General features: G+C 45.2%; 1 protein-coding gene across 1 annotated transcript in view; it reads right to left on the bottom strand.

Moving 5' to 3' along the window:
* Positions 1-20,951, bottom strand: part of FGFRL1 (fibroblast growth factor receptor like 1) — a 238,093-nt gene that overhangs the window by 212,755 nt on the left and 4,387 nt on the right.

Genomic DNA, 20,951 nt, shown 5'->3' with positions numbered 1-20,951 from the left:
CCTAAAATCTGCATTTTCCTCTCCTCTACCATGTTATTCCAAGCATTTATTCTATCCCACCTAATTACTTTAACAGCCTCTTTCTGACCTCCCTGTCTCCTGTGTCTCCCCACTCCAGTCCATACTTCACTCTGCTGCCTGGATTTTTTTTTTTTTTACAAAAACATTCTATCCATGTTTCCCTACTCCTAAAGAATGTCCAGTGGTTGCCCATGCTCCTCCATATCACACAGAAACTCTTCACCATCAGCTTTAAAACACTCATTCACTTTGCCCCATCCTACCTTACCTCACTGCTTTCCTAATACAACCCAACTCCCTCTAGAGTGTCCTCTCCCTCTAAACTGTAAGCTCATTGTGGGCAGGGAATATCTGTTTATTGTTATACTGTACTCTCCCAAGAGTTTAGTATAGTGCTCTACACACAATAAGTGCTCAATAAATACAATTGACTAAGTGACTGCCTGGGATATAGTAGGCACCTAACAAACACCAAAATATAAATGAGGGAGGGAGACTGGGATTCCACCTGCGGCAGAGAGTGGAAGTGGACTGTCCTTCATTAAGCCTTCTCTGTTTCCAAGGTGGTTCTGGGGCCTCCCCAACTGGGATGGAGAGGTCAGAAGATCATGGGTTCTAATCCTGGCTCCACCACTTGTCTCCTGTTTGACCTTGGGCAAATCAATTCACTTTTCTGGGCTTCAGTTACCTCATCTGTAAAATAGGGATTGAGACTGTGAGTCCCACATGGGACAGGGACTGTGTCCAGCCCGATTTGCTTGTATCCACGTCAGTGCCTGGTACATTGTAAGCACTTAACATATACCATAATAATTATTATCATTATTTATTATTATTACTATTATGATCCATACCAGGAGTCCAGGCTGCCTGAGCTAATTCCTCAGTTTGGGGATTTGATGAGTCAAACATCCACGAAAACAAAAATCTTCCATCACACTGGGTTGATCATCATCTCTTATCCCCGGAAACAGAATTCTCCCAGGATGTCAGCTATTGGTGTAAGCTCAACGCCGGGGGGACGGGGGTGGGGGGGTGAATTTCCCGGGGGAGTCTGGGATGGGGTCACCATGACTACAACCTTCTAATATTTCCCTTGACCTATTCACCTGGGCAAATAGAAATCAGCCCACACCTCTGTCCTTTTCCCCCAGGCAGGGAACATAACCCATCAATCAAGCAATAGTATTTAATGAGCACTGTACTAAGCACTCGCTCAGACTAACCCTTGTCATTCCTGCAAGTGGGCCCGGGACAATTAGGGCAGCAGGCCCCCAGGAGAGGAAACCGAGGCCTGGCTTCTGGACTTACAGATTGGCTGGGAAACCTACAGTTTTTTCACATCAAGACATTCATCCCCATTGGATGGATGGGAAATCTGATACTTCATTTGAGGGAAACTCACGGGTTTGCAAGGTAAAGAGCTCTGGGATTCGCGGAGGCAGGGCACTGGGAGAGACTGATAAACCTCAAATGCCACGTACAATTTGGGATGGCCAGGACCACTCTGTCTGTGAATGGTATTTACTAAGCATCTCCAGGCACAGAACTCTTGGGAAGTAGGGCCTGAAAAGCCCAACTGCCAAGGAGAACTAACACATTAGGTGTCCAAATAACTTTGCGTAGGTGAGATACACACGTAACTCCTGACCATCACTCAATTGTTCATTCATTCAATTGTATTTACTGAGTATTATGATGGATCCAAGGCGCCCCTAGAATGATCTTCGAGGTTCAGATGGAGATGAGGTCAGCTGCAAACAGCTGTGTCTTCTCCCGCCAGCCCAGACAACTCCAACTGAAGTCAACCGATACTTCTAACCCCTTGAATTCAGGATCAAGGCCTTAGCCTCCCTAGCCTCCAAGTGATATTTCTGGGTTTGATTACAACCGTTAAAGCATCTCTGCCTCCCCTTTACCTCAGCCCTGCCAATCCAAGACCCCTCAAATATGGCCAGTAAACTGCAGGTTTTAGACTGTGAGCCCACTGTTGGGTAGGGACCGTCTCTATATGATGCCAATTTGTACTTCCCAAGCGCTTAGTACAGTGCTCTGCACATAGTAAGCGCTCAATAAATACGATTGATTGATTGATTGATTGATTGCAGGTCACTCTCTCCGCAAGTATTCCAAACACCTATTACCCTTGGAAATTAGATTACAAATCACCATAAAGCCCTTTCATGGTAGGTTGGACAAGCTCCCCAGAAAACTCTCTTTCTTAAACAAAATTGGCTGAAAACAGCACCTCTGGTTTCTAATCACAGCAGAGACCCCTCCCTCCAATGCCCGCGCCCCCAACACATACATACACACACTTTCCAGTCTGTCTGCACCTTGGAGTAACTACTGCAGTAACTACTCTAAAAGCGATGGTTTTTCCTGTGAATGGAAGTCTGAGCTCCATAACCAGCGCATTGTTCTCCCTAAATGGACCCAAACTTTGTAAACATCCAGCCTTGCCCAGGCGGGGAGGTGGGAGTGTAGAATGTGTCTTGTTTTAAAAACAGTAAATTATGTTCATTCATTTCCTCTGGCCAAACACTGGTAATAAACTTGGGGAAAGGAGCCGGGAATAAGTAAACAAAAGTCAATTACTTAATGGAGGGGAGAAAGAGGGGCAGGAAAATAGGGAGGGGGCTCCTCTCCAGGACCTCTTTCAGCAACCCCCACTTGTGAGTTGTTGGGAGCCCCTCCCAGATGTGAACCTCTGGATGGTTTGACAGACAAGGCCAAGTTTTCTTAATGAACTTCGACATATCATCCCCAAAGCCAGCTGTCCACAGACTCCCAGCAAGACAAGGTTTGGGGTGGGGGTGGAGGGCTTTTCTCCACGTGGGATCGGTTGCTGCTTGGGGAAACTAGCCAATCTGGGTTTTCCCCAACTTGATTAGTAGTTTTCTAAACAGGAATATAATTTCTCTAAAGCAAACCTCTTGCACTAAAGCCCTGATTAGCACAGTCTGAAAACAGGGCAGCATACAGTTCTGGGAATTAACGTGCCTGACCCTGCGTTTATAAACGGCATTCAAGTCATCTGCAAGTTAGACTGGGTTGAAAAACCTCCTGGAAGACCACACTGAAAGAATTTGCTGGATTTATTGGATTTTCTAGGATAAGAGAAAGAATAAGCCTCAAATTCCTCTTGGCTGGTCTCTGAGAGAAAGAGACAGAGTGGATCTTTTTCTCTCCTCACTTTACTCGGAGGAGGGGATCCGGGCTGGGGATATTTGTCCAGTCATGTGTCCCCACTGGGGGAAAGACCAAACAATCAATCGTATTTATTGAGGCCTTATGGTATGCCTGCAGAGCACTGCACTAAGCACTTGGAAGAGTATAATATAGCAGCGTTGGCTCACACATTTCCTGCCCACAAGGAGCCTGCAACCTAGAGAGGGAAATAGACAATAGAAAAAATAAGTCAGTCAACCGTATTTATTGAGTGCTTACTGTGTGCAGAGCACTGTACAAAGCACTTGGGAGACTACAATATATCAGACATGCTCCCTGCCCACAATGAGCTTGCTGTCTAGAATAAGTAACAAAAGGAGAATAAATAGAATAACAGAAGAATAACGAGAGTCACAAGAACTCCACCTGAAAATTCTGCAGTCCCTTTCCTTTTTTTATGGTATTTATTAAACGTTTACCATGTGCCAGGCACTGTACTAAGCGCTAGGTAGATACAAAGTATTCAGGTTGGACATAATCCCTGTCCCACTTGGGGCTCACAGTTTTAATCTCCATTCTACAGATGCGGTAACTGAGGCACAGAGGAGTGAAATGACTTGCCCAGGGTCACACAGCTAGCATCGGACTGAGCTGGGATTAGAACCCAGGTCCTCCGACTCCCAGGCCCGTGCTCTGCAGACACATAGGAACTGCAGTTGGGGGGCGTTTAAGGTAAAGCAATTAGCTGCCCCAGAGAGAATGAACTTCCTAGGCTGCTGGATAGGACCCCTGGGGCCCGATATCTCTTTATCTCCAAAGTGTGAAATCAGCATTCTCCCCCTGAAGGGTGGCCACGAAACACTTGTAGCTTTCAAACCCCTCCTCCCCCCAATTAAGATTGAATATCTCAAGCAGTTTCTACAGGTAATCGGTTTATGACACCCTCTCAATCAGTTCAAGGTAAACAAAGAACCAAGCTAACAAAAGACCTCCACCTCATTAGGGACTTGGAAGAAAAAGTAAGTGTGGCAATAGCTACCTTTCTGGTTCCCACCCTCGTTGAAGGTGAACAGTACTTGTCTTTGGTTTTAGCCCTACTTTACCACCCTGGACAGATATACGGCTTCCTGGGACCGGTTTTCACCATTGCCAAACAAACCAAACCCACTTTCTTTATCTAGAAAAGAGGTGCGGCAATAAACTAATAATAAATTTTTTAAAAAATCTCCATGTGAGCAGCTTTAATACAAGTTCACACTTGAAACCCCAGTCTCCCGGCACTATGGCCTGGATCCAAAGATGTCCATTAGGTTTGGAACATCCAGCCTAATTCCCCCCAGCCCGCCTTACCACCCGCAAACCAGTCCTTCCTTAAGGGCAGCAAAACTTCAGAAGAAACCAGCTATTTGGGGAGAATGATCGGGGAGAAAGGAGAAAACACGACTGGTGGTAGTCCGTAAACTCACTGTGGGACTGGACCGCCACTACCAACTCTGTTGTGTGGTACTCTCCCAAGCGCTTAGCACACAGTAAACATTCATAAAAACCACTGACTGATTATGCTTATAAAACAAAATGGGTATTAATAATGATGAGGAAGACAGTATTAATCAAGGTCTTACTACGTGCCAAGCACTGAACTAAGTAGTGGGAAAGGTACAAGTTTATCAGGTTGGACTGGATCCCTGTCCCACATGGGGCTGCTCATCTAAGAGAGGAAGAACAGACTTTGTATTTGCTAAATTCCCATTTTTTTCCTCCTCTTCCTGCTGGCCCTCTGATGCTATTGAGCAGTGAAATGGGTGTAAATTAGCAGCTCCTCCAGAAAGCAATTGCCTCCAAATGTCATACTCTTGCTTAATCCCCACCTTGCAGGTGAACCCTCCCCTTTAAGAACTCAGATTCAAATTGATCTGTTCATTGATTTCATCATCATCAATGGAATTTACTAAGCACTGTCTGCAGAGCACTGTACTAAGCTCTTGGCAAGAGTACAATACCACAGAGATTTGATTTCCTTCTTTGGTTTTTATCACATTGCACATTTTTTTCTTTCCTACACATTGTATGGTGACGTTCCCAAACTTGTCTTCTCCATTAGATGGTAACCTGCTCTATATTGCTTTTACTCTTACAGAATTTTCCTACGCAGTCTAGTAGAGCAATGCTCTGTATATCTGAGATGCTGATACTGTATTGGATTCAGAGTTGTTTTAGGATCACAGTTCTCACTAAGCTACAAACAGCCTGGCCTAATGCGAAGCAGCATGACCTGGGGAAAAGAGCACAGGTCTGGAGTCTGAAGGACCTGGGTTCTAATCCCTACTCTGCTGCATGTGACGTTGGGCAAGTCACTTAACTTCCCCGGGCCTCAGTTACCTCATCTGTCAAATGGAGATAAGGACTGTAAGCCGGATGTGGGACATGGACTGTGTCCAAACTGATTATCTGGTATCTACCCATGCATTTAGTAGAGTGCCTGGCCCAAAATAGGAGATTAACAAATACCATTAAAAATTTTCTTTAGTCATATTTAGTGAAAGCTGCTCTCTTTGGGTTACTTAGGAAAGGAACCTGGGAAAAGTTAATAGTACATATGGACATTTCCCAACATTCAGAATTTAAACATTGGAATTTAAGCTTGGTGTGCATAAAGAGGAAAGGTAGAAAAAAAAAACCCACATCCAAATGTCAACACACCCCTAGGCATTTAGGCTTCTGCTCAGAGAAGTAGCATGGAATAGTGGATAGAGCACAGGCCTGAAAGTCAGAAGGTGATGAGTTCTAATCCCTGCTCCGCCACTTGTCTACTGTGTGACCTTGGGCAAGTCACTTCACTGCTCTGGGCCTCAGTTATCTCATCTGTAAAATAGAGATTAAGACTGTAAACCCCATATGTAACAGGGACTGTGTCCAAACTGATTAGGTTGTATCTACCCCAGCGCTTAGAACAGTGCTAAACACATAGTAAGCACTTAAATACCATCACTTTTACTCATGGGCTATTGTAAATACACTGTGCAAATGAACTTCACTAAATGCACAGACCGCAGTCCGAGAGTATAGGCTCACAAATCACCAACTCCTGAAAGAAGTCAGCTGCCAGCATTCTCTCTTCTGAATTTAAAAGTCTCTGCCCACCTTGCTAATTGGCTTTCATTCCCTGGAGATTATGGAAAATGTAGGCCTTTGGCTTCTGGAAAAAGTAGTTCTTTTTTTTTCATGGTATTTGTTAAGTGCTTACTATGTGTCAAGGACCATTCTAAGCTCTGGCGTGGATACAAGTTAATGAGGTCAGACACGGTCCCTGTCCCTGTCTGAGTAGGAGGGAGAACAGATATGTAATCCCTATTTTGCGGTTGAGGAAACAGAGGTACCAAGAAGTGAAGTGACTTGCCCAAGGTCACCAAGCAGCAAGTGGTGGAGCCGGGATTAGAACCCAGGTCCTCTGGCTCCCAGGCCCATGCTCTATCCACTAGTTCACAAACGTATATTTCCTCTTCCCACCTCTCGCGTTTAACTCAGTTTCTCTCCACTAGGAGCCAAAATACCAGCATAGTCAAGCAGTCAGTCAATCAACCACATTTATTGAGTGCCTATTGTGTGTGCGTAGAACCATGCTAAGCTTCCGTAGAAATTAATAGACATGATCCCTGCCCTCAAGGAGTTTACAATCAAGCTGTGAAGTTGACACTGCCCTAAGGAAAGTAATGGAGTCTAAAATAGAGTTGACATTACTCTCCCCACCTTCAAAGCCTTATTCATTCAGTCAGTCATATTTACTGAACACTTAATGTGTGCAAAGCACTCTACTAAGCACTTGGGTGAGTACTGGCTTATGTCCTCCAAGAAGCCATCCCCTACTAAGCCCCTCTTTTTTCTTCTCCCACTCTCTTCTGTGTCACCCTGACTTGTTCCCTTTGTTCAACCCCTTTCCCAGCCCCACAGCACTTATGTACAGATCTGTAATTTATTTATTTATATTCATGTCTGTCTCCCCCACCCTAGACTGTAGGCTCATTGTGAACAGGAGATGTGCCTTTTTATTGTTGTATAGTACTTTACCAAGTGTTTAGTACAGTGCTCTGTGCACAGTAAGCACTCGATAAAAAAGATTGAATGAATGCATTTAAGAACCGTATACAAGTGCTACGGAGGTGAGGTGGTTGTGGGAACTTAGGTGAAGCAGAGGGTGCAGGGCAAGGGAGGTTATAGTTTAATGAGGAGACCTCCTGAAAGATGTGATTTCAGGAGGACTTTGAAGGTGGGAAGAGCGATTGTTCTATTAGATATGAAGGGGAAAGGAAGCCCAGGAGCAGCAAGAGAGACCAGAACGAGGCACCGTCCTCACTTAAGAGGATGGAAGAGTGTGAATTGGGGTGTGGTGGGAGAAGAGAGGAGAGAGATTGCTGGTTAAATGCTTTAAAACCAATGATGAGGAGTTGCTGCTTGAGGAGAGGAAAGGGTAACCACTGGAGGGTTTTGAAAAGTGGGGAAGTGGGCTCTGAAAACATTTTAATCAAGATGATGACCAAAAGGAGGACAAAAAGAGGGAAGGAGAGAAGCAAGGAGTCCACAGGCTTTGAGATCCTCCTCCTTGCTGACCATCCTTAAAGGCTGATAATGACAATAACGATAACAATTGAGGTATTTGTTAAGCACTTACTATGTGCCAAGCACTATATTAAGCTCTGGGGTAGAGACAAGCAAATCAGGTTGGACACAGTCCCTGTCCCACGTGGGCCTCACAGTCTTAATCCCCATTTTACAGATGAGGGAACCCAGGCACAGATAAATTAAGTGGAAGAACTGGGATTAGAACCCAGGTCCTTCTGACTCCCAAGTGTATCCACTAAGTCTTCACGCTGCTAAACAGATCTCCCTCCCCTGAAACAGAAGTCAGTTAAACAGCACTTATTGTGTGCAGTGCTTGGAAGTGTACCACAGTTGCCAGACATGATTCCTGCCTTCTAAGAGTTTACAGCCTAGAAGTCGTGTGGAGGCAGAAAATTGAACAGGACTCATTCCCTGGGCCCTGCTTTGCCTAACCCTCCCAGCCCTTTCTTCCTCCATCCCTCCCCCAACAAAACTTCTTTGCTTTTAGCTTCCCACCTCCAACGCCACCATCCTCCCAGCTCATCCCATACATATGAGCTACCTTACTCTCCTTCTATTTTGTTTGTTCTTTATTTATGGTATCAGGCCCTGTACTGAGTGCTGGGATAGAAACAAGCTAGCCAGGTTGGACACAGTCCATGCCCTACATGGGGTTCAAAGCTTTAATTCCCATTTTACAGATGAGGTAACTGAGGCACAGAGGAGTTCAGTGATTTGCCCAAACATGTGGTGGAGACAGGATTAGAACCCAGGTCCTCTGACTCCCAGGCCTGTGTTCTTTCCACTAGGCCATGCTGCTTTTCTGAAAATGCTTAGGATGACATCATTATGTCCATTTTCCAGATGAGAAAACAGTCCCAGAGAGGTTATGTCACTTAACCAGTGTCCCCCAGCAAGAGTCAGTCCCCACCGCCCAACCATGCCCAACTAACCCTTCGCTCTCACTTCACTTCCCATTGTGCTTTCCCATTCCCCAAGGCTGCCCTATTCTTATGGTACTTGGTAAGCACTTACTATGTGCCAAGCACTGTACTAAGTGCTGGGGTAAATACAAAATAATCAGGTGGAACATCATCCCTATCCCACCCTGGGCTCACAGACTACGTAAGCGGGAAGAGGATTTAATCCCCATTTTACCGCTAAGGTAACTGAGGCCCAGAGAAGTTAAATACCTTGCCCAAGGTCACACAGCAGGCAAATAGTAGAGACAGGATTAGAACCCAGGTCTTCTGACTCCCAGGCTCGTGCTCTTTCCACTAGGCCAACACTGCTTCCCTTGAGAGGCCTAACTGGTTAAAGCCACCAGGGAAAAACACACTTATGCCCACATTCAAATTCTCTACCACAGTGCTTTGCACACAGTAAGTGCTCAATAAATGCAATTGAGTGAAAATGTCGATCCCTAGGTTTCTTGCCTCCACCAGTTTGACCTAATTAGCACCCAGGTAAGCATGAATCCACTTGCGGGTGAGGCAAGTAAGGCAGAAGCTTTTTAAAAATGCCCATCTTGCTGCATTTGTCTGCACTTCAGCACAATTTTTTTCAACACCAGAACACTGACAACTCCAAAAATACCGACCAAAGTCAACAGAGCCCAAGCAGCAGCTAGTTTCCAACACCTCTTTGTGTTAGTCACTCCTCAACCACTGGTCAGGACGCCCAAGATCGTGTAAATCTTTCATGAAAGAAATTGACCAGGCACAAGGTCAAATACCTGTGCCTCTTGCCAACGTGGAGAGAAAGCATTCTGACTTCAGCTCTTTGGGGTGGAAGGGAAAAAGGGAGAAAAGAAGAGGGGGGGACCTAGGGGAAAAGAGTCAAAGGCCCGCTTCACCCCCCCTAAAAACTCTGTTCCTCATTTACATTTTTCTTCCCTAAGTGAAACGCAAAATTAAATCCGAAGGCTTGATGGAAGAAGTAGCCCGGAGTGGTTGGCTGGATTTCTTCTAGAAAACTGGAGCGGTTTGGATGAAGTAGAATTGTTAGGTTTGTTCGCAGGACCAAGGTCTGCGTCAAAGTTCTACGGGATACAATGGAGTGTCTATGTTACCGGTGCTGCACAGCACCAAACAGCTGATGTTAATTTGACTTGTTGGAAGGGGGAAATAATCAGATGCGGAGGGGGTTCAGATGGAAATATGAACTTGGTAAAAGGGACTCCCAGCCTCCCCGGGCATCAAGACACCCTAATTCTTTTTAGGGGCCTGAATAAGCAGCAGCTCAGCTTACGTCACTCCATCAGTGGTATTTATTGAGCAATTATGGTGGGCAGAGCGCTTGGGAGAGTCCAATATAATCAATCAATTGTATTTACTGAGCTCTTACTATGTGCAGAGCACTGTGTTCAGGGCTTGGGAGAGTACAATAGCTCGTTGTGGGCAGGGAATGTGTCTATTGTTGTGTTGTACTCTCCCAAGTGCTTAGTACAGTGCTCTGCACACAGCAAGAGAAGCAGCATGGTTCAGTGGAAAAAGCACGGGCTTTGGAGTCAAAGGTCATGGCTTCAAATCCTGGCTCCACCATTTGTCAGCTGTGTGACTTTGGGCAAGTCACTTAACTTCTCTGTGCCTCAGTTCCCTCACCTGTGAAATGGGGATAAAGACTGTGAGCCCCCACCGTGGGACAACCTGATCACCTTGTAACCTCCCCAGTGCTTAGAACAGTGCTTTGCACATAGCACTTAATAAATGTCATCATTATTATTATTATTATCTTACTACTATTAATGATAACAGTGGTATTTGTTGAGCATTTACTATGTGCCAGGCACTGTACAAAGCACTGGGGTGGATACAAGCAAATAGGGTTGGACAGAGTCCCTGTCCCACATGGGGCTCACAGTCTCGATCCCCAATTTACAGAAGAGGTGACTGAGGCCCAGGGAAGCGAAGTGACTTGTCCAAGATCCTATGACTTGCCCAAGGTCATGCAGCCAATAAGTGGTGGAGCCAGGATTAGAACCTATGACTTTCGGCAGCTGCCCTTTCTTTTGGTGCATTTCGACTTTCTCTAATTTGTGCAGCTATTGGGTGAGGGAATCTTAGCAGGAGCACTTCCCAACTGCACTGGAGACAAACCCTGGTGAGTGCATCTAGCTTCACTAATAATGATGGTATTTCTACAGCTCTTACCTTGTGTCAAACCCTGGGGTAGATGTGAGATAATGAGGTCAGACACAGTCCTTCTGTCACATAACTCACAGTTTAGAAGGGCTGGAGAACAGGTGTCCGATTTGCTTGCATCCACCCCAGCGCTTAGTACAGTCCCTAACACATAGAAAGCACTTAAATACCACAATTATTATTATTACTGTAACAGATCCTCACATTACAGATCACTCTGGGCAGGGAATGTGTCCCTTATACTATTATACTGTACTCTCCCAAACAGTACAGTGCTCTACACACAGTAAGTGTTCAATAAATATGACTGACTGTCAACCAACTCTGCTGTATTGTACTCTCTCAAGTACTTAGTACAGTGCTCTGGATGCAGTAATCACTCAATAAATACCATTGATTGATAAGGAAACTGAAGCACAGAGAGGTTAAGTGACTTGCCCAAGGTCACACAGCAGGGAAGCGGCAGAGCCAGAATAATAATAATAGTGATGGTATGTGTTAAGTGCTTACTATGTGCCAAGCACTGTCCTAAGCACCGATGAAAACCCGAATCCCAGTCCTGGGCTCTTCCACAAGGCCAGGTTGTCTCATTCACTCACTCAATTGTATTTATTGAGCACTTACTGTGAAGAGCACTGAACTAAGTGCTTGGGAGAGCCCTGACTCCACTGCTCTCTAGCCCCGGCTCTGCTACCTATCAGCTCTGTGACTTTGGGCCAGTTACTTAACTTCTCTGCGCCTCACAGCACTTGGAACAGTGGTTGTCATATAGTAAGCGCTTAACAAATACCATCATTATTAGAGAAGCAGCATGGTTTAGTGGAAAGAGCGCGGGCTTGGGAGTCAGAGGTCATGAGTTCTAATCCTGGCTCCACCACTTGTCAGCTGTGTGACCCTGGGCAAGTCACTTAACTTCTCAGTGCCTCAGTTACCTCATCTGCAAAATGGGGATTAAGACTGTGAGCCCCACGTGGGATAACCTGATAACCTTGTATCTACCAGCGCTTAGAACAGTGCTTGGCACATAGTAAGCACTAAAAAAATACCATCATTATTATTACAATACAACAATAAACAGAATAGCGGAACAGGAAAAGAACTGGGAGTGGAGTAAGGGGAAAAGAGAGCGGTAGGAACTGGGTTCAGCAAAATGATTGAACCGGAGCTAAGAAGAGTGGGTAAGAGAGGGCACATTGTAACAACACTGATCTGAATTTCTAAGTGCCCTAATGCCGCAGCCAAATTCAGTTGGCTCTCCCAGGGACCTAGCCAAGGAAACAGAGCTGCCAACACATACCCAGAATCTGCCCTGATAAGAAGGGGTTATGTGTTCCAGAAGCGTAGTGAATGTACAGCAGGGAATTTTCTTCGCTGGGGATTTTGGTCTTGGCAGGGGGAAAGCTCTTGAGATTCCCTATAAAGGCAAAAAGATTTTCAGCTCTCCGACCAAATAGAGTCATCTCGGCCACAGAGATAAATGACACCTACGGCTCCTCTAAACATTTCGTTAGGGTGAAATTTTCACCTCCTGTCTACCACCAAACTTTTCACTTCATCTACACACAATCCATCAATCAACCAATGGTATGTATAGTGTGCTTACTATGTGCCAAGCACTGTTCTAAGCACTGGGGTAGATACAAGGTAATCAGGTTGTCCCACATGGGGCTCACAGTCTTCATCCCCATTTCACACATGAGGTAACTGAGGCACAGGGAAGTTAAGCAACTTGCCCAAAGTCCCATAGCTGATAAGTGGCGGAGCCAGGGCTAGAACCCATGACCTCTTACTCCCAGCCTGGGCTCTTTCCGCTAAGCCACATAAGCACTTGAGAGAGTACAGCAGAGTTGGTGTACGTATCCTCTGTGCACTTGGACTGTGAGCCCCATGAGGGACAGGGTCTGTGTCCGACCTAAAAAGATTGTACCTACCCCAGCGCTTAGAACAGTTTTTGACAACATAATAAGTGCTCAACAAATGCCATTAAAAAAAAATGAGTTTACAGTCTAGGGGGATACAATCTTAAGTACTTGAGGGAATGCAATTCAACAGATTTGGTAGATACGTCACCTGTCCACAGTGAGCTTTCAATCTAGAAGGGAACTGTCCTAAGCGCTTGGGAGAGTACAATATAGTAGAGTTGGTAGACACGATATTCATTCAATCGTATTGAGTGCTTACTTTGAGCAGAGCACTGTACTAAGCGCTTGGAAGGTACAATACAGCAATCTGTCCCCAGCTTGCTTACAGTCTGACACAAATGGGGAAATTGGACTTCGGTGTCTCCTACCTTTCCCCTTCCCACACACAGGACAAATTAAACAGGCAAATGACTGAAAAGTATCTAGGGAAAGCAGTGAGCAAGTAGAGGATCTGAGAGTCATCAAGAGTCAGTGTGAAGGCACAATTTCAAAACAAAGTCAGGCAGTCAGTCGTATTTACTGAGCACTTACTGTGTGTAGAGCACTGCACTAAGCGCTTGGGACAGTATGGTACGACAATATCACAGACATGTTCCCTGCTTATAAGGAGTTTACAGTCTAGAGAGGGAAGCCAAAGCTGCATTGTGTAGCTGTGGGGAGTTTCCAAGGAAGACTTGAGAATGAGGAAGAAGTATCCTGAGCTGGAGCCCGTGCCTTCATTCCAGCTCAGGGTGACCATGGGCAAGTCAGTTTCTTCATCTGTGAAATGGACACCCTAATTGTAGCTTCCTTGATTCATTCATTCATTCATTCAATCGTATTTATTGAGCGCTTACTGTGTGCAGAGCACTATACTAAGCGCTTGGGAAGTACAATTTGGCAACATATAGAGACAGTCCCCACCCAGCAGTGGGCTCACAGTCTAGAAATCATCCCCGGGCTGTTGCAAGACTTAATGAGATACCCGCTGTCAAGCGCTGGGAGCCTCTTTGGAAGTTAGACTCATTCTTTCTTTAAATACAAAGCATTAGCCTATCCTGTCTTGCCCCAGTAGATCCCAAAGCATGGGACCAACAAGCCTGGAGTCCAGAATCTCACTTTATGAAAATGAAAAAAGTTTATTTTGTTTTGTTTTATTCTTAGTGGTAAGTGCTTACTTTGTGCCAGGCACTGTACTAAGCAATGATATTTGTTAAGTGTTTACTATGAGCCAGGCTCTGTACTAAGCTCCGGGGTAGATACAAGCTAACCAGTTTGAACACAGTCCATGGGGCTCACAGTCTTAATCTCCATTTTACAGATGAGGGAACTGAGGCACCCAGAAGTGAAGTGACTTGCCAAACGTCACAGAGCAGACACGTCATGGAGCCAGGATTAGAACCCAGGTCCTTCTGACCCCAAGCCCAGGCTCTATCCACTAAACCACATTGCTTCTCTTGTCACCAAGAATTAGAATGAGCAAGTTTACCATTTTACAAATGGGGACCAAAAAAGGCTCAGGGGGGTTAAGGACTCACCCAGGATCACACAGCAGTTGGGAGGAAAGGTCAGGAGACCTCTGGTTCTCAACTCCCCCCACCAACTCCCACCCCCTCTACCACAGCTCCTAAAATAACCCTCAGCCCCAGAAACAGCTGAGACCAAAGACAAACATTGGGGAAATGGGTCTGTGGCTGTAGTTTAATAAGTTAATGAGACCGGGTGGAAAAAAAAAATATTTCCACTGATTACAGTAACACTGGGATTGATCTGAAAGGAGACCATTGAAGAGCAGGGCTTTAAAATCCTCTCCAGATTCTAACAGGAGCTTCGAGTCTTGGGCCACATAGAAAGCTCCATTGATTCAACCCAAGCACAATGAATAAAAGAAGGCTTCAGATTTTAGTTTTTCCAGACCCAGCAAAAGACGACTTTTGTTGGGAGTTTTCCCTCTCTTTAGGTGACAATGATTTATTTGCCATTTCCAGTGGTTAAGGCAGAACTGTGCGAGGAAACGGCTTCTCAACGCCAGTTGTTTTACCTATTACCGATATTCAATGGAAGGGATGGAAATTTTTCATTCTGAGAGGGCTGACTGCATTTCTGTTAAATCAATTCTGTCCCATTGGGTGATTCTCAAGGACCTGGAAAATTCTAATACTGTTCCTCCTGTTGCCATTCCTACCACGTCTTTAGACCCCTAGGCTGCCTAGTCTATCAACCAAATGGATTGACTGCATCTTTGGACAACTTCAGGTCCTGCCATGCGAGTCTCACAAAGTGGGGCTGGGGCTTGGGCTCAAACCAATCAATCGATGCTATTTATTGAGTGCTTACTATGTACTGTACTGTACACTGTACTGAGGGCTGGAGAGAGTACAATACAATAGAATTGGTAGACACAATCTCTGCCCTTCAAGAAGCTGACATTCTAGTGGAGGAGACCGACTTACCTCACCCTATTTAGGCCTCTACTGGTGGAGGTGGATGGGAAGAACTCCCAACAGGCTCTGCTGCTCCTGTGTCCCCACCCCCAACCAAGAACAAAATCAATCAATGGCAATGGGATTTATTGAGTGTTTACAGTGTGCAGAGCACTGTACTAAACACTTGGGAAAGTGCGATGTAACACAGCTGATACACAAGCAAAAAATTCAAGTGTGCACTGAACTCTTCCGGAGCTCAATGGAACTAAAAGTTCAGTTCAATCGCATTTACTGAGTGCTTACTGTGTGCAAAACACAATACTAATCGCTTAGGCTGTGAGCCCGTTGTTGGGAAGGGACCGTCTCTATATGTTGCCAACTTGTACTTCCCAAGCACTTAGTACAGTGCTCTGCACACAGTAAGAGCAAAATAAATACGATTGACTGAATGAATGAATGAGAGTACAATGCAACAGTACAAAAATAAAAGTCCAAGCAACATCTAGGACAGTGGCAACTATGCTCCCACATCAATCAATCAATCATTCGCATTTACTGAGCACTTACCATGTGCTAAGTGATTGGAAGAGTACAACAGAATCAAAAGACACACTCTCTGTCCATAACAAGCTTAGAGTCTAAAGTCATTTAGACTATATAATTTATAAATATGTACAAAAGTGCCGTGGGGTTGGGGGTTGGGTAAATATCAAATGTCCAAAGGTCATAGATCCAAATGCATGGACAACGCAGAAGGGAGTGCAAGCTGGGGAAAAGAGGGTTTAATTGGGGATGGCCTCTTGGAGGAGATGTGATCTTAATAATGCTTTGATGGACAGAGGGGTGGTCTGGGGTATAAGGTTTGGGGAGAGTTCCATGCTAGGGGGAGAATGTTAGAAATGGATCAACAGTGAGATAGATGAGATTGGGGCACAGTGAGTAAGCTTGCACTAAAAGGAGCTGACTGTGTGGGTTGCGCTGTAGTAGATCAGTGAGATGAGGTGAGAAAGGATGGGGCACGTTGATTAAGTGCTTTAAAGCCAATGGAAAGGAGTTTCTGTTGGATGCAGAGGTGGACAGGCAGAATTGGAGGTTCTTGAGAAGTGGGGAGACACAGACTGAACGTTTTTGTTGATAAATGATTTGTGCAGCAGAGCAAAGTACAAACTGGAGTGGGGAGAGGCAGGAGGCCGGGAGGTCGGCGATGAAATCTCCGTGTGACATCTGACCCTAACAGGATTTAAAACGAGGAATAGGTTCACCATCCTGGGCCTGACTGAAGTGGGCCACCCAGAGCTCCACCCACTGAACACCTTCCCACACACCCTGGTTTTAGACAATGGCAGAGACAATCCCCGGAAGAAACGGGACAGAGTTACCTCTGAAAATCTATTTCTAGCTAAATGGAAAATATCCAAAGCAGACGTTGAAATTACACGACCACGACTGGAGCCTAAAGGAAATCAAGCTGAAAGAAATTGGGCAGGAGACTAAAAGAACTCCAGCCCCTAAATTCCTCTGAAAAAGAGTTTCCCTCCACCTCAATCAAAATCCTAACCCAGAGCAGAGTAAAGACTCTACAGTCAATGCAGGCCTAGAGGATGAGGCCTACACGGAACTGCCAACCCCGGCATTCTTGACTGCATGGAAAGGAGGTATTTTTTTGTGTGTATCAAAGTCTTCAGTCGCTAGATAGTGGCCGTCTGCACTTCTTAAATCAGGTGGTACAGGGTAGACCACAAGCACTGTGATCAATTCCCTCACACGGGTTCTCGATCACAAAGATGACATGACAAGGACGAGATTTCATCCTGCTTTGACGATAGCAGACTCCATCATCATCGTCAAATGCAACTTCACTCAGGTTCAAGCGGGGATGGATTGTTGATGCAGAGAGACTTTCCTTCACTGCAACACTTCAAATACCTCAACACCTCTCAGAATATAATGAGGAAAACATGCTTAAATCTCTATACATATAGATCCACATAATGTACTATAGATACATACGCACATGTCTTTTAGGTTATATCTCTTAAATTTCTGGTATCGCAACCAGAACACACAAACACATACATACACACACACACACCTCAAAGAAAGCTGAGCACTGGATTTTTTTTTAAGTTACAAAAAGGCACAACTTTCCAGCTTTGTGATTCTAAAAAAAAGCCAGCTCCCAAGAAATGATCATTTATCAATTTAAATTTTCTAAACTCCAGGGAGCACTCTTTTTAATGGAGAGAGACACCAAGCCAAGGAAGAGTTTGTTTGTTTTTGTTTTTTCTTTTAAAGGACGAAAAACCAGATTGTATGCAAAAATCAGGTAAAGGTTCACCACACAGTGACTATTTCCAGTTCTCTTTGGAATTCTTCAACGTTCTTCACCAAAATAAAAAATAAAAGTGAGGAGGGAGGGAGGGAAAGAGGAGAAGGAACTAAACTTTTCATGGATAAGTTAAAGCGGCTCCATTAAAGTGGATCTGGCTGTGCACAGACCCATTACACAGATGGGTGCTACACAACGGCTTCTCTGTCGCCTCCATATGTTGTCCTTCTGTACTGTGCGTTCTCTCCAAATGCTTCCTTGGGAGAATCAATCAATCAATCATATTTATTGAGCGCTTACTGTGTGCAGAGCACTGTACTAAGCGCTTGGGAAGTACAAGTTGGCAACATGTAGAGACAGTCCCTACCCAACAGTTGGCTCACAGTCTAGAAGGAGGAGACAGAGAACAAAACCAAACATACTAACAAAATAAAATAAATAGAATAGATATGTAGCCCGTTCATTTCTCCCAGCCCGGCTCTCCCACCACCCAAACCCTTTCCCCACCCTGATAGAGGCCGAGGGTGCAAGTGGCCCAAAGAGTCCAATGCAGAGACAAGCGATGATAAATTGCTTCCTCACAACTTCCCGAATCTGAGGGGACCCCAGCCCCTTCCCAACCGTTCCAAACCGTTAGCCGAAGAGAGCTTTGCTGGGGTTTTCCCATGCCCAAAAATAAAAAAGAGAGAGAGAGAGAGAGAGAGAGAGAGAGAGGCGGGAGGTGCAGGCCGGAGTACTGTATAATGAAATCAAGCAACAAGGAAAGTAAAAAGATGGATGAATGGCGGCAAGCAATCATGTCCAATCCCTGTGGCATCTGGGTTCGGGTAATTGGGACTCAGTGGAATATCAATTTACTGGTTAACTAAGAGAAGCCTGTCACAACTCTGTCCGGAAACTTCAACACACACTGTACTTTCCGAACATGGCGCCGGTCCACTCCCTGCAGGGGGCGACCTGACCCGCTGGCACCCCCCAAGAGTCAGGTGGTGCGTGCCCCTCCCCGGGCAATGCCACTCATCCCGGTGCCGCCAGCCAACAGTGCCCTCGCACGCCATATATGGTCACCCCAGGCCATCCCAAAGACGATGGAAGGAATTTGGAACCCGCCACGGAATGTGGACCTTTCAGTGGGAGGGCCGATGGGACCAGCGACCTGGAGACTCAAGACTCACCCCTGGGTGGCCGGCCCATGTAGGAAAGGGAACCCGGCATCAATCTATCGATCAATCGATGGAAGAATCCAGTCTTTGATGATGATCAACCCTGACCCGGAACATGGATGCCTCTAAATATAGACCAGAGCGGGCTGACCTGGAGACGGGCTGGCCAGAGAAATCTGCAGTTTTCGAGCTCTGATTTCTGGCTTTCAGATACTGCCCCTTATAAACTCTCTATCTCGGTATTGCCGGGTTGGCTTCGCCAGATTCCTCCCCCTGGTTCTGAATGTCCCATACAAGTGACATTGGCTGCCCTGTGTCTGAGGGCACATCACTTCCCCCAAAGAGACTAGTCTCCCCCCAAAAAAATAATCCCCACTGGGCATTTTCCAACAAACTGTTTTGTAAATCTCAGTGACAAAGTGACTTTACCAACTCTTTTGTAAATCTCAGTGACAAAGTGACTTTACCATGTGTATAACACTTGTGAATTCCAGTATAGTCCTTGAAGCCGCCTGTCTCCCTGAAAGATTTTCTTCCCAACCGTTGAAAGAAAATCTGCCGCCTATTCCCCAAAAGACATTCCACTATTAAGAGAAAAAAAAAAAACAAGAAAACTTAAAAAAAAATCCAGCCCCATATCTTTCTCCATGTGACTCTCGAGAGAAAGATTCAGAGAACTCTTTCTTTCTCCTGGAAATGGGAGGACAGAATTAACTTATGGAGAAACAACAGAATCTTTACCTATGGGATATTAAGGCAACCCAAATAGCTTACAAAGTTAATTGCCCTTTTACAAACCTATGCAGTCTAGAAATGATGACAACTATCTTTCTTTTCAAGGTCCAAACTGATATTACGCGCCATGTGTGCAAAACAGTCCATGAACCGAATGTGTACCGAGGCCCACAAACCTACGGTCAAAAATTAAACAGGATTCCAGCCATAAAGCAATGAAAAAAAGAAAAGCCTACTTAGAACATCGCACAATTAGGAGAAAAATCTTCCTATTTTCCGGTTCCAAATCCACATAGTTTCTTGTCTCAACTCCCCTGGGTCCTTTGGGTACGTTAAAATACTATTTATTTTTGTAGTCACCCTTCCTTAATTTCTACATTGCTGTCCATTCCAGGCACTTAAATCACTGAAACCCCAATTTCTGGGTCTTACGGGCTATAAACATACTGCTTTCCTTTTCATTCACCTTCCAGGAGAATCATTTTGCAGAACTGCCACCCGCCATAAAATACTTGGCTGGAAAGCTCTTGCTACAGAAGAGGAAGCTATGCTAACCCAAGTCCCAGGTTTCTATGGCAATACTTACTTTTCCACGTTTTAGGGTAAAGTTCGGCTACCGAGACCAGCAGTGAGGTTAACAGTTTTAAGTGGCCACTGTGCTAGTTGAAACATTGCCATCTCCTGGAGATCAATCGATCAATCAATCCATCGTATTTATTGAGCACTTACAGTGTGCAGCACACTGTACTAAGCGCTTGGGAGGGTACAACATAACAATATAACAGAATCGGTGGGCATGTTCCCCACCCACAATGAGCTCACAGTTCATTGTACCCATCCCTACCATCACAACTCTCTTTGGGGAAGACAGCTTGGGCTTGGAGAGGAATGGACTTTCAGATTGAACTGTTTTGCCTCTGCCCTGCTAATGTGGCTCAGTGCAAGCTGTCTCAAAGGCACACTAAAAAATCTAACACACATAAGAGATACCACTTCCTTCACAAAGGTCAGGCCTTCTCCCCCACACCCACCCTTTCTCCCTGTCACGGTGGCACAATTTTTCTTCATCTTAGGGTGAGATCTCGGGCTTACTGAAACACGAGAAAAAGCAGACTGGAACCAGCACTCAGAAAAAGTGCTGGCTGTGGAGAACTGTCATTTGTCTGTCAGTTGGGAAGTTAATGGATTTTGTTTGTTTAGTTTGCTACTGGGACTACACAGGGTTGATCTTGCAAGGCTTTCAGGGAGTGAGAGGCATTCCAGATCGGCGAAGGAATGTCATTGTTCTCTTTAACCCTGCACCCAAAATCTTGAAGCTAACCAAGTAATTTTACACCCAAACTCACCTGCACCTAAAGAACTCTCTAAATAAAACCTCGGGCAGCTGCATTTTAATAGAAAACATCATACCGTGTGGGACAGCCAGAGGAAAATAAAGTGAGTGAGTAAGTGAGTGAGTGTGTGTG

This window comes from Tachyglossus aculeatus, chromosome 10, assembly GCF_015852505.1.
Source record: "Tachyglossus aculeatus isolate mTacAcu1 chromosome 10, mTacAcu1.pri, whole genome shotgun sequence".
Lineage (NCBI taxonomy): Eukaryota > Metazoa > Chordata > Mammalia > Monotremata > Tachyglossidae > Tachyglossus > Tachyglossus aculeatus.
The sequence above is the reverse complement of the archived record's forward strand: the minus strand, read 5'-3'. Positions and strand labels throughout refer to the sequence as shown.